At 38.3% G+C, this 13967-nt stretch overlaps 1 protein-coding gene across 1 annotated transcript in view; it reads right to left on the reverse strand.

The window, feature by feature from the left end:
- Nucleotides 1-6280, reverse strand: part of GNE (glucosamine (UDP-N-acetyl)-2-epimerase/N-acetylmannosamine kinase) — a 38376-nt gene extending 32096 nt beyond the window's left edge. Inside the window, exon 1 of the mRNA XM_074330707.1 lies at nt 6258-6280. The gene's annotated coding sequence lies outside the window, so the exon portion shown is untranslated. The remainder of the gene's footprint in view (nt 1-6257) is intronic.
- Between the last annotated feature and the right edge of the window lie 7687 nt (nt 6281-13967).

The following is a 13967-nucleotide window of genomic DNA, read 5'->3' on the forward strand; positions in this document are numbered from 1 at the left end:
TAATATCTGTGACATTCTCCTAATGTACTAGTTTGATAAAGCCTTCAAAAAAGAGAATTGGCACAATATTTTTAAAAAAATAAACTTTTAGTTGAAGTATAACAAACTTGCACATAATAAGCATGTATTGAATTCTCGATTTTCGTGAAGTGAAACATCCGGATAACTACAATTAAAATAAAGAAAGAAAACATCATAAGTGCCCATGGCCCGCTTACCCAAGGGCTGCTTATCCATGACCCATGGAAAGACCCAGCACCGTAGCTGTACATAATAACAGACACAGTGGTACTAAGCATGTCATCCTACTTCTCTGAAGCATTTAGACTGTGGAATACAGAGAGGATTGGCCGGTTGGAAGTGAGTGGAAAATGGGGCACATTAAAAACATAGACACAGATCATGCTATGAGAGGTAGCACAGGGGGGCCACAGGGAGGGCAGCTAGTCCTACCTTGCCTTGGATCCTGAACAACTCTCTGACTTCAATCCATGTGTATCCATAGAATAAAGCATCCTTTTCCTAAGGTGCCCTTTTTCTTGCAAGCGGAAGATATTAACAAAACTGTAAGGCAGGAAGAATCCTCAACCCCATGATTGTGATTCCCAACTCCCACCAATTGGTCGTGTTTGCCTAGAGAATTGTGTGGGAAATGACCCTGAGGCTGAGTTCAATGTAAAACAGTACTGTGGTGTCTGCCACGTTTGGAGGGAAGGAGAAAGGAAAGGAGGCAGGGATGGTGTCATATACTTGCCATCGCTGCTGTTAGCCAATATCATGAAGAAATCAAGAGATGGAAAAAAATGAGCAATTAATCACAATATTAAGCTGGATATTTCTGTTTAATAAATACTTTCCCTTAGCTGTTCCCCTCATCCCACTCTATAGCTCAGGTACAACACTTTTAATTGCCAGAGTCTCTTGAGTACGTAAAGAGTATAGGATGTCTTATAAACTAGATATGACTGCATAAGCCAGATTGTTTATAGAATAATCAAGTCATATAGGCACCTCCCTGGAACAGAGAGAAATACTCTTGTTACACTGATGAGGCTATACTACACAGATGGGAAAGCAATTCTTTTCCCTCTAGGAAAAGCATGTAAAGATTAAGTTTACATTAGCTGAAAAGAATTCAGGAATAACCTGTGTGGGTCAACTTCAGGTTTGCAAGAGCATGACATTGAAAAAGATGCTTACACATGTGCTGATTAAGATACTCGTAACAGGAAGAGAAGCCTTTGTGAAATTCGTATTTCAGGGCCATTAATCACTATTCATATCCCCAATGACTAATTAGTTTATCATATCCATCAATCTACTTTACAGAGCACCTGTGGTGGTGAGCCATCCCTGTGCTAGCTTTCCGAATTACAGAAGAACAGTAAGAATAAATACAATGACTATGTGTTTGTTTTTGGGAAATATTGCCCTTTATTGGGATTTTAAAATGTATTTTATGGACTATGCAAGTATTGTACTTTAAACCTATAAATAATTTTATTACTTATCTGTCTGCTAAAGAAATGAGGTAAGCCAGAGATAAAGAAGTTCAGTCATCCCTGACTAATAGGAGTTCAGCGAGTTTAATTGACACAGCTATTCCAGAAGAACTGGAAAACCAGTTTGCCTTTAACTTTGACTCTGTTGTAAAAAGTTGAATCCACAAAATTATATGTTCTAAAATGCTGCTTGCAGAATTATGTGGGAAGTATGTTCTTTTGGACTTCAAAGGATCAGGCTAAGATCAACGGCACTCATTACCAGCAACAAGCCTTTGGGAAATTTTCATGATTTCTCACATAGGTTAAGGAACCAGCCAAGGTCTTGGTCCACAACTCCTGGAGCTGAGGAATGGCCCACATTTAGTAGTGCAGGTGGGGTCCCACATGGCATCCCCTCGGAGTACGGAAGTGGGCTTCCTAATACCTGTGTGAATGCTTGAGACACATTCAGATACACATAATTAACATCTATAAATCCAAAGCGTGAACAAAATGCCTCAACGTCTCTCTTCCCATGTCTTTCATTCTCCTCCTTTGGAATGAATCTAATTCAACCTTTCAAATCATTTCTGGTTTTCTTCCCTACTCTGCTTCCTGTCTCTAAATGTGGTCACCACCTTGTGATCACACCTCTGCCCCTGGTCTTCTCCATGCTCTGTCTTTCAGAATCCCTTCACTCTCAAGTCCTTCCATTTTGACTGCCGTGTAGCTAATTCCGTGAACGCATACTTTAGCCTGATCTTCCTAGTTCTAGGCCTGTATCTTCAATTGCCTGCTAGATATCTCCTCAATATATAAACTCAACATATAAAATTTTATTTGTTTATTTTTCCTCTTGACTTCTCCATTCTTGACCTCTCTTTTTTTAATGGTGTCAACTTGCCACTTTCATTCAGACTCAAAATCATAGAGTCATATTTTAATCTTCTCTAATTTTTAACATCCAATCTCTCAAATTCTTCAAAATGTTTTTTTTTTCATCTACTCTTCCCTCTCCATTCCTACCATCACCACCTTAGTTCATTCAGATTTTCTTCTTATTTCCTTAACTCTGAGGTGCCTATATTTCATGATTTTACATACCTAAACTCAAGATTTATTTTATGATCAACATATACATTTAATGTAGACTTTTTTTATTACAAAAATCTGTTATGTCAAGTGTCTTAAAATTAAGCAAATATGGCATCTCAGACCTAGATGATTTTGCTTCTACTTGCTCTTCCTGCCTTCATTCTCTCCCTTCTCTAATTTGTCCTGCACACTACTGCCTGGTTAATCTCCTTAAAAGACTGCTTTCATGAAGTCATTTCTTTGCTTAAGGAAGACTTCAGTGGTTCCCATTCCCTGCCTGCTAGGTAAAGTATGCCCAGGGGATCAACTCGGGCATGGAAGGTCCCCAACGACAGCCCTGACCTCTTCCTGTTCTCACCAGCATTATTTCCCGACCCAGGTCTTCAGTCCTTCTCTACCTCTGTGGTGTCATTCCCACGATTAGGTTATTCCTCCTGCTGCTTACACCCTCCTCGGGCTTCAAGTCCTATCTCTGTGTGAAACCTAACCTGAACACCCTATTTCAAAATGGTCTCTTCCTCCTGTAAATTCCTGTAGCACTTTCCTTGACTATTCATTTCATACTTATTACTAATTACCACCAGCAATCGATCTGATGTTTTATCAGGAAACTGAGAAAATCAGTTACATCAGTTACTTCACTCCACGTGTCCTATTTCGCTCATCAGATCATACATGCCTTGAACTTGGCTCTGTTGGTATTCTTGACTCCCGGATATATCCTTGAATCATGACTTATTTAAGAAATACAGTCTAATAAGCATTGAGTCAAACGGGAAGGTCACATCGCTTTTCAAAGAGTCATTGCTATCCTGATTCTTTTCTCCCTGGTGAGTCCAAGTCACTTGTAATGAACTTCGCTTATCCACTTTCCTCCAGCACCCAGGCTTATGTAGTCGTACAACACTGCTGCTCAGTCTTTAGTGAACCAAGTGTAAAAGAGAATGGCGAGTTGAAGAACAAGGAGAAACTCAGTGGTGCTATCGATGTGTGAAGGCAGAAAGTAACTGGAGATGCAGCTAAGATGTGGGGTAAGGCCTGGTCAGGTCGTGCTAAGGAGATCAGACTTCCTTTCTCCTCTCTGGGATTGGAAGATTTTTTTAATTAGGGGAGTGACATGATCAGATTTGCTTAATTAGAATTGTGGAAGATGGATTGGGAAGAGGAGGAAGGACTAGAAGAAGGAAGGCTAGTTAGGAATAAAATTTCAGGACTGGAATTAAGGTGGTGGTAGTGAGAATTAAAAGCAAGAGGCTGGAATCAAAAGGCTGTGGGCAGAGCTTGACGGCAAAGATGAGAGTGAAGGGATCATCATGGAAGAGAATGGCTGATATTTCTACTTCAAACAACAGAGTGACTGGCAAAGCTCTTATCTGAAACAGAAGAGAAGCAGATGCAGGGAGGGCTGGAGGGAGTGAGAAGATAATGACGTCTGATTAGGGTATGTTGAATTTGCAGCACCTAAAGGACATTTTCATGAAATTGAGGACCTGGAGAAAGACGTGGGTTGCAGATACAGATTTGTGGTAAGGCATAACTCACCCTCCAAAATTTATATCTATTTTGAAATACACTGCTACTCCTAGCCCAAGGCACCCAACTACACTTCTTGTACTACTTGTTTTGCCAGATTTTTCTAAGGCCCCTGACTCCCACCCAGTCTGTTACACTTTTAGTCTTGGCCAGTTCAGATTCTTGTGACAATATTTTACATATGTCAGTTATCTAAGTCTTAGACAATAGAGTCTTAGACATTATTAACTTTAATTGTATAGCATGTAAAGTTCTGTGGAAACCCAGGGACTTCAGTTTGTTGTGCTTTGCGTTAAAAATTCAGGGGTGCTTTCCTGGCCATGTTCCTTCTTTTCAACTCACTTTTTCCAACTACCCTGTCTTTTTGCCCTCAAGCTTCTTTTCTCTTAACCCTTTCTTTACACTTTTGGTCACTACCTCATTCTTGAAACTGTCTTCTTTCTGGGTTTCTATGACACCTCCTGATTTTCCACCTACCTCCAGCCTCTCTGGTTGCTCTACTTCCTCAAACCTCTACTTAAAAATTAATGTTTTCTAGGATTTCCTATTTAGCCTTCCTTTCATCTCATGTTAGTAGATACCTAATGTGACCTCATCGACTTGCACAGCTTCACAAACAACCACTGAAGATTATTTCTAAATGTGAATCTTTACCCCAGTCTTCTCAGCCCAAACCCAAACATCTAACACTTTTTAGGACATCTTTATTTGTATGGGTCCCACAAGCACTTCAAATCAACTGCCAAAATGAAGTTTTCTTCCTCTCCGTAAACTTGGGCTTTCTTCATTCTAAGTCTCGGTGGATAGTATTATAAGGCACCCAGGAATCTGGGAGGCATCCTTGACTTCTCCTTTATCTCTCAAATTCAGTCTGCCATGAAATCCTATCAATTTTGCCTTTTAAATGACCATTTTCCTAGAAGAGAACATGGTATGATTGAGGATAAGAAAGGAGTGAGAATAGCACACAAAGACTAGCCTGACAAGAGAAAAGTTTTGTTGAGGAATATCGGAAAATATGGTTGTATTATTAAGTGGGAGAATACCTTGGAACGTAACTTAAAGGCCACATAGAGTATTTCCGAGTTGATGTGGTTGTAGAACCACCAAACGTTGGCAGATGGATGAAATGGTAATTTCAAGGCGCATTTTAAAAAATCAGTCACATGAGAAATAGGAGTCAGAGCAACTATTACCTTAGTAACTAGAAACAACCATTTCTTGGGTTTCACTGAAGACATGAGAAAAAAAAGCTAAGCGTTCCAACTAGGAGCTCAGAAAATCTGACCTTGAAATTAAATGTAAGTGCAAGCGCTACTAAGAAAACAAAAAATATAAATTCTCATTGAAGAAGGCAAATTGAAATTAGGGGTTGGTGGTACAGCAAAAATAGACTGTGTTGAAAATAATTGCAAGAATGACATTATTTGACTGAACAGTGCTTGTAAGCCATCCCTTAAGTATAATCTTTAAATTGAATATATAGATATATTTGTTATCACCAACTTGAAATGTGATGATGATTTCCTAAAACATCTGGATTTCCACAGGCCTCAATAAAAATTTCAGGTTAAGTAAGCTGCATTATAATATAGCTCACTATATGACGTTGATATATTGACAAACATGGTAATTTCCATTTTATTTGACTTAGATACTAATTAACTCAGAGTAAGTGCACTCCCCTCTCCAATGTGGTTAGTCAGTAGTTAAAATAAGGGGGAAAAAGTACAAGCCAGGCAGCTCTATATACTATGTCTCAAAAGCAAAGGAAAAAATAAAAATAGTTGCAGCAAACTTTGCATTTTTAGAAATAAACTACATTTATGAAGTACAAGATTCAAAAAGTAAAACCTACTCCACTTTACCGGATGAAAACATGAGGAGTCTGAAGGAAAGAGTTCATTTTCAGCTCTCAGTTTAGAAATGCTGAGACCATGAATTTCAGCACAGTAACTGAGAAACAAATAGCAACCATAGAATGACTAATATGAGTTAGCAGTAAACAAACAAAAAACCTTTAAAAATAAATGATGGATGTGATAGCTTTAAAACCAAAGCTTTCCTCTTTCTCCTTGTAAATCCCCCTTTGTTTCTGATTGCAATTTCAATGATAAGGCTCTACCGAATTGCTAAATTACTTACATGAGGTCCTTGAAAGCACAGCTCTCGGAAAGGATACACATTGATTTCCATCGTGTAGCACAAGCTCTGTCCCCGGTGTTTGAATCAATGAGCAGGGCAGCTGTTCGTTCTCTTGGTTTAGCTTTCACAGAGCAGTCATTAATAGGCACCTGAATTCCAGACTAAATGTTGAGCCCCGCCTCGCTGAAAAGGAAGGAAAAAAAACGTGGCTCTAAACTCATATTCCTGGACAGCAGCTTGAAAGTAGGAGAACAGTTACTGTCTGAGTGTTATGTTACTGCCCTGTCTTTGATAGACCATGCTACCTGATAATTTTATTTTCCACTAGAAAAATTATTTTCTTCTGAGTTTCTTGAAGGTAGAAACAAAAATCTACAATCAAAATCTCCATAGTCGTTTTCATCCACAGCTACATTCAAAACATTTATTGATATACTACTTTGAGTCAAAAAGTAAAATAAAAGATTAACCTAGAGGATTTAAGTTTCTTAATAGTCACAGACTTCAACATATTTAAAACCCTTAGTTGCATGAAATTAAAGGAAAAACCAATATTGTTGCATTTTATCTATGCTGCATTGGAATAGAAAACTGTTGCTACATTTTATAGAGGATATACCTTGCACGTTTGGTGCTCAGGGACTCCCACCCCACCCCATTCCCCCAACAGCTAGATTGGTGACAAGGAATATAGGCTGATGATCTGCTTATCTCCATTTCGTTGGTGTATGTTCATTTGAACACATCACCAGCCTAGCCTTACCTACTACACAACTGTACATTCTGCTTAAGAAAAGCTAAAATAAAAAGTAATCCATTTTTAAGAAGAGAACACTTTATACTGTTGTTTTTAAAAATCAATGAACAGGATGGGAAGCATATATAAACTAGCATAAGCTAGCACATTTACTGAACTAGCACAGGCTAGCACAAACCAAAAAAATGAAATCAACTTTAAAAATCCTAAATAAAGTATTAGTAAATAAAATTCAACAATGTTTGAAAGGAATAATACCAAGTGACCAAAAAAATAACATTTGTCTCTGGACTGTGAGGATGACTCAGTTTTAGAAAATGTTTTGATGTAATCTGTTATATTAAAGAGAAAAACTATGTTAGATTTTGAAAAAGCATTGGCTACACCCATTTCTAATTTTTTAAAAAATTAAACGAAAGCTCTTTCTGTCATGTAGGATATCTGGAAACTTCCTTAACTCATTAAGGAAAAATTACCAAAATCTATGCATCACAAGTGATGGTGAAACAAAAATCTTCTCATGCTATTTCCATCACTATTCACATTGCACTGAAGGTTGTAACCAATGCATCAAGACAAGAAAAATATATGAAGTGTAAATACTGGAAAATAAGAATTAAAGCCATTACAGTTGACCCTTGAATAACGTGGGGGTGAAAGGTACCAAACCGCAATGGAGTGAAAAATCTGCATATAACTTTTGACTCCCTCAACACTTAAGTTGTCCCTCAGTATCCACGGGGATTGGTTCCAGGACTCCCCACTGATACCAAAATCTGCAGATGCTCAAGTCCCCCATATAAAATGGTGTAGATCAATGCATACTGTTGGCCCTCCATATCTGCAGACTCCCAGCTGTGGATCAAAACCAGTACAGGTAGTTATTGAAAAACAGCCCACACGTTTCAAACTTGTGTTGTTCAAGGGTCAGCTGAATTATCTATAGATTGCATGGTTGTCTGCCTACATATCTCAAGAGAATCAACTAAAATAACTATTATAATCAATGAGACTTTACTAAGGTGACTGGATGCAAACCCCCCAGTAATAGCTAATAAGAAAATGTAATGGGGGGAAAAATCCCATTCACAAGAACCACAAAGACAATAGAGTACCTAGGAATTAACCCAATTAAAAATGTGAGAGACTTATATGAAGAAAACTCTAAAACTTTACTAGAAGACTTAAGAGTTCAATAAATACATAGACATTCTATGTGCCTAAGTGGGAACACTAAATATTATAAAGATAATTCTTCCGAAATAATCTATAAATCCAAGGCAATCCCATTGAAAAATTTCACAAGATTTTTAATTGAACACGACAACCTGCTTCTCAAGCTCTTCTAGAATAGAAAATAAGCAAAAAAAAAAAAACAACAAAAAAAAACACACACAAAAGTTTGAGGAAAAATTGAGGTGGATAATTTTCCCTACTAGATATGAAAACAATATGTACAATTACAGTAATTAAACCAATGCAGTATTAGAGTAGGAATAAACAAATAGATTAATGAAAGAGAATAGAGTCCAGAAATTAACCCATTTAATTACTCATAGGAATTTAGCATATGATAAAGGTGGAATTTCTAATGGTGGGAAATTAAAGATTATTCAAAAATAATACTACTGCAACAATAAGAGAGCCACAAGGAAAAAAGTAAAGTGAATCCCTACCTTACACACATACACAGAAATAAATCCAGATTTAAGATCTACATTATAAAGCTATTAGAAGAGAACACAGGGAAATATTTTTATAATCATAGAGTAGGAAAGACTTAGTAGTCATAAGAAGAAAAAACATTTTATTAAATAGAAACATAGGGAGCTGTGTCCTACACAACTAGACTGAGAAACAACGGCTTGAACCAGAGTGGGGGAAAGGGGAGGTGGAAGAAAGGGGGGAAAAAATGAAATTTAAAACTCCTAATGAAAATGGAAGACCAGGAAAACTGTTCGAAACATATACTTCAAACAAATGCTTAGTAACTATAATATATAGAATTCCTACAAATATACTATTTTTAAAAAAAGCAAGCTAATGGAGAAAAAGTGGCAGAGGAGAAAAACAGATAATTCTTAGAAGAGGAAATGCAACTATTCCAATAAATATTTGAAAACATCCTCAACTTCACTTGCACACGGGGAAATGTAGGTGAAAACAACGGGAGGAATTATTTTTTGCCTATCAAATCGTACAAAGCTAAAAGGATTGATACATAATGATGGTGCTGCTGTTGGAAAAACAAAACCTCATAGTCTGTTGATGGGGGTATAAAAGGTTACATCCTTTCTGGAGGTCAATTTGGCACATTTATCAGAATTTTTAATGTATATGCTCATCACTTCCACTTCAAGTCATTTATCCTGCATATATTCCTGCAAATATATACAAAGATCTATGCGAAGTTATGATCACTATACCTTTTTAAAAATTGGAGATAACCTAAATCACTCTCAATAGGAGCCTGGTTATAAAAATACATATGATAAAATACTATGTAATTGTTAAAAAGAAATACATACGATGTCTGTATGTATTTGCATGAAACACCTCCTAGGGCACGTTATTAAATGTAAAAGCAGCATAAAAACTATATGAATCGTGTGATCCCATGTATGTAAAAAAAATCTAAACTGCATTCTATACATTTTATAGATATGTACAGATATGTAAATAACCATATCGTCATCACTAAACCACATATTTTATTCCTAAAGCAATTTAACACTCAAAAAAGCACAATTCAAACAAGATTTCCACTCTTATTCTTAGAGACTACATAGGTATGTATGTAGTCCTTACTATTTATTTTACTATTATGACACTCTTTACTATTCTTTTTTTCCTTGATTCTTTGCTTTTCCATATAAATTTTCGGAACAACTTGCCAAGTTTCATGAGAAACTCCAGTTGGAATTTTTATTGGTTTAATTAACTTTTAAATTTTCTCTGTTCCTATAACCTGAAAGCTCTTTGATGACCAAAGCCCATGTTTGTCTTGTTCTCACTGTGTTCCTTTCACCAAGCCCAATGACTGGAGTATAGTAGGTGCTCAATAAATATTTCTGGACTGGTTGGATGAATGAAGAAATGAATGAATGACCTACCACAGCATAATGACTCAACATACAATGTTGTGCAGGCATTTAAAATTTTATTTTCAAAGTATAGTTAATTATGGGAAAATGTTCACAACATATTACATGAAAAAGTAGGTTTCAGAATTTTTAAAATAAAATGACTATAATTTTTTATGTATGCATACAAAAAACTAAGAAGAAAATAAAAACAACAACAGTGGTTGGGTGTCAAAATTGCAAATTGTTATTTTCTTCTTTTTTTTCTAACTTTATAATTAGCATGTAATATTTTATAATAAAATAATAGACAGGATTAAAAATAATAAGCAAAAGAAAGTGTCACAATATTTAAAGTTTATAGGGCGTATGGAAGGGCAGTGCTGTCTAATTCCATAAGTTCAGGAGCTACTAGGTTGCTTACTACCTTCTAGTTCAGGTTGGAGTTTTATCAATGCACAAAAGGAAATCTTAAAACTTTTTTTTATTGAGGTATAACACATAAATAAGGGCACAAATCATAAGGTGTACAGCTCAGTGGATTATTACAAGGTGAATACACTGTGTAACCATTGCCCAGGTCAAAAAAAAAGGCCCCCAGAAGCTGGTGGGAGCACTGCTTCCTCCCTCCCACAGAAACTGCTCACTGGGTTCTGCAGGCTCAAGGCTGCCAGGCAAGTTCAGGGCAGCCACAGGGGAAGCAAGTAGAGACACCTCTGGGGGAGGGGAGAACCTACTGCCACCCCAGCCGACCTCCCAAACTGGGAGCACCGACAAATGTCAAAGTGTGATACCAAGATTTTCTAAAGGCGAATGCAGCAACACATAAAATAAAATTTAACAACACCTTCAAACTCACTTTCTATTATCTTCCCCCACTATATCCACCACTGTGACCCTAGAGAGGGGATGAGGTCAAATGCTACCACAGCAGGGAGATTCGACTGGGAAAATTCTTGCAAAGAGAAAGTCCACTTCTTCCAGACCCACGGGTGGCGAGAGGAAAATGTGAGTGGGGCGGAGCTGATGAGAAAGTGAGCAGGTGAATGTGGCTCGTGTTTCTCCCTCCCAGGCTAAAGTCTGGAGTGTGGTCGTGGGGTGCTGATGGGTTCAAAGGGATGCCAGGAGTAGGGGGATTTTACCCGACTTACCATTCGGGACTCCGGGTGCCTGAGTCTGTTCAGGCTGTAGAACAAACTACCACAACACATAGTAGTTTGTAAACAACAGAATTTTATTTCTCACAGTTCTGGAGACTGGAAGTCCAAGATGGGGCTCCAGCATGGTGGGGTTCTGCTGAGGACCCTCTTTCAAGTTGCAGACTGTCAACATCTCGACTTCTTGTTGTAGCCTCACGTGGCAGAGAGCAGAGAGAAAGCCAGGGCTCTCCTGACTTTTATGAGGGTTATAAATCCCATTCCGTGAGGTGACTTCATTAATCCTGTTTACCTGCCAAAGGTCCCACCTCCTAACAGCACCACACAGCGGGTGGGTAAGGTTTCAACATATGAATTTGGCGGGGGGGACACAAACATTTAGTTCATAACAAAGCCTCACAGGACCCCTTCACCCCTGCCCCATCACCATGGGGTGGCTGCAGGAGTGAAATAAATGGTATGGCAGGGTTAGGCAGAGGGAAGCTTGAGCTGAATGTCTCAGATATTCTCCATTTACTCCTGAGAGACAATTGTTCTCAAAGGAGTCAGTTCCATCACCAAGAGGGGCATATTTCAAAGTGTGTGTGTGTGTGTGTGTGTGTGTGTGTGTGTATTCTTAGTTGTCACAGTGAGGAGCGGGTGTTTTTGTTTTTCATTGGCTAAGAGGAAGTTTTTGCAATGCCAGGAATTGTTCTGCGCAATAAAACAGTCTCCTGCCCCAAATGGCTGGACTGCTCCTATTAAAAAATTCTGCCCAAATATTATGCCCACATGTAGAGACTTTAAGGAATGTGTACTTACATAAGAAAATATAGAATTGTCTTCAGCAGTTTGTTGGGAAGTTCAAGGGTGTTATGTATCATGAGTCTCCCCTACCTCCCTACCCCCTCGGGACACAGAAATTCCTAATTAATCATTACATGTTTACAGGTTATGAAACAAGCCATGGTCTGAACTTAAAGCAGTGTTGCAATCAGAGAAACCACCTGGCCCACCAAAGAGTAATGTTAAAATAACTCAATTATTTTTCTTACATTTCCCAAATAAGATAAAAGGGTATACATAACCCTCAGCAATGTTTTTTTTTATTGTTAAATCTCCACTCTTCATGCCCATCCATTTCCTCACATCTGGTCTGCTTCTCCTCGCTTAACTGAAAACTCTGAGAAAAAGTCGTCTTCTCCTCTGTCTCCTTTTCTAGTCTCTATCACTAAAGCTCAACTCTGTGGGCTAAAATTTGGAGAATGTTCTCATCACTGGGTTTCATGGTGGGGAGCTGGGGCTCAGATGGCCCAGCTATGAGCAGAACACCTGACAGTGTACCCCTCCAACGTCTGCCCTTCAGTCGCTCATAGTTGTCAGGCGCACACCAAGCCAAGGACCAGGCTGAACTAGTTGAAGAGTAAAGCTACAATGAGCCACGTTTAAGGTGCCCAGTCCCTGGGCCTGTGTCCCATGCACCCAAAAGGACAACACAGAAACAAAAAAGGCCAGTTGGCTGCAGTGAGATGTGGGACATCCCCTTGCTGAGGAGCTCATTCTAGGCTGCAGCTAAGGGGGTTAATATTCTGCAGCTGTATTTTGAGGGGACTGGGGCAGAAAGCCCCTTACCTCACCAGAACCTGGAAGGCCGTTAGAAACCATGTCATGACATCCTCCCCGGGAAGGTGGGAAGGTGAATGGGAGATGGCCTACCAGCCTCCCATTCTCTCATGTTAAGGTGTCTTTAAACAGAAACACGCATAAAACAAGGTTTTCTATTGACAAAAATGTGACCAGTGATTAGCAGGAACGTAACCCTAATTTCCCTGAGGAGCAATAGTCTAGCATTTGCCAGTGCAGTGTTCACAGCCTCTTTATAGCACACAACTAATGCAAATAATGAGAATAATGAGGTGTGATCAAAAGATATGGTGAATGTTTAAACTTGAAAAATTTATTACAGTAAAAAACACATTGCCATTAATCTCCCTCAAAATATTCCCCCTCGTTTTGAACACACTTATCCCATCATTCTTGCCACTTTCTGAACAAGTTCTGGAAATTCAAGGGTGTTATGACACTGACTTTTGTGTGTCTTTATACTTCATCCTCCAACATGACAATGATCAGTGTCACACATCACTTCTGGTATAGGGCAATTTCTGTTAAATAAAAACATTATGGTGTGTCCTCCTCCACCTAATTCACCGGATCTGGCACCGTGCGACTTCTGGCTCTTCCCCAAAGTCAAAATGACCATGAAAGGGAAACGTTTTGAATCGATTCAGGACATCGAGGCAGCCATGACAGCGTTTCTAAAGACACTCATGAAAGAGGACTCTAGAACTGCTTCAGAAAGTGGCAAGGATGATGGGATAAGCATGTTCGAAGCTAGAGGGGGTATTTTGAGGGGGATTAATGGCAATGTGTCTTTTTCTATAATACATTTTTTTATTTAAATGTTTGTTGACCACACCTCGTATACTGATTAAATACTTTGATTATTGAAGTGGATTTTAGAGGGTAATTTTATTTTGTTTATTTTTAGTTTTTTTACAAATGCAGAATTTGCAATCAGGCCAAACCTCACATTTTTCTAGTGATTGTCTTAATACTTATATATTTTAACTACTCCAGATTCAAAAATATAACATCATTGGTCCTTATCTTTTCTTATACAAACATGATTAAGCATTAGGTCTATGGCTTCAGTGAAATAACGATTTGTAAC

Source organism: Rhinolophus sinicus, linkage group LG04 (assembly GCF_036562045.2).
Source record: "Rhinolophus sinicus isolate RSC01 linkage group LG04, ASM3656204v1, whole genome shotgun sequence".
NCBI lineage: Eukaryota > Metazoa > Chordata > Mammalia > Chiroptera > Rhinolophidae > Rhinolophus > Rhinolophus sinicus.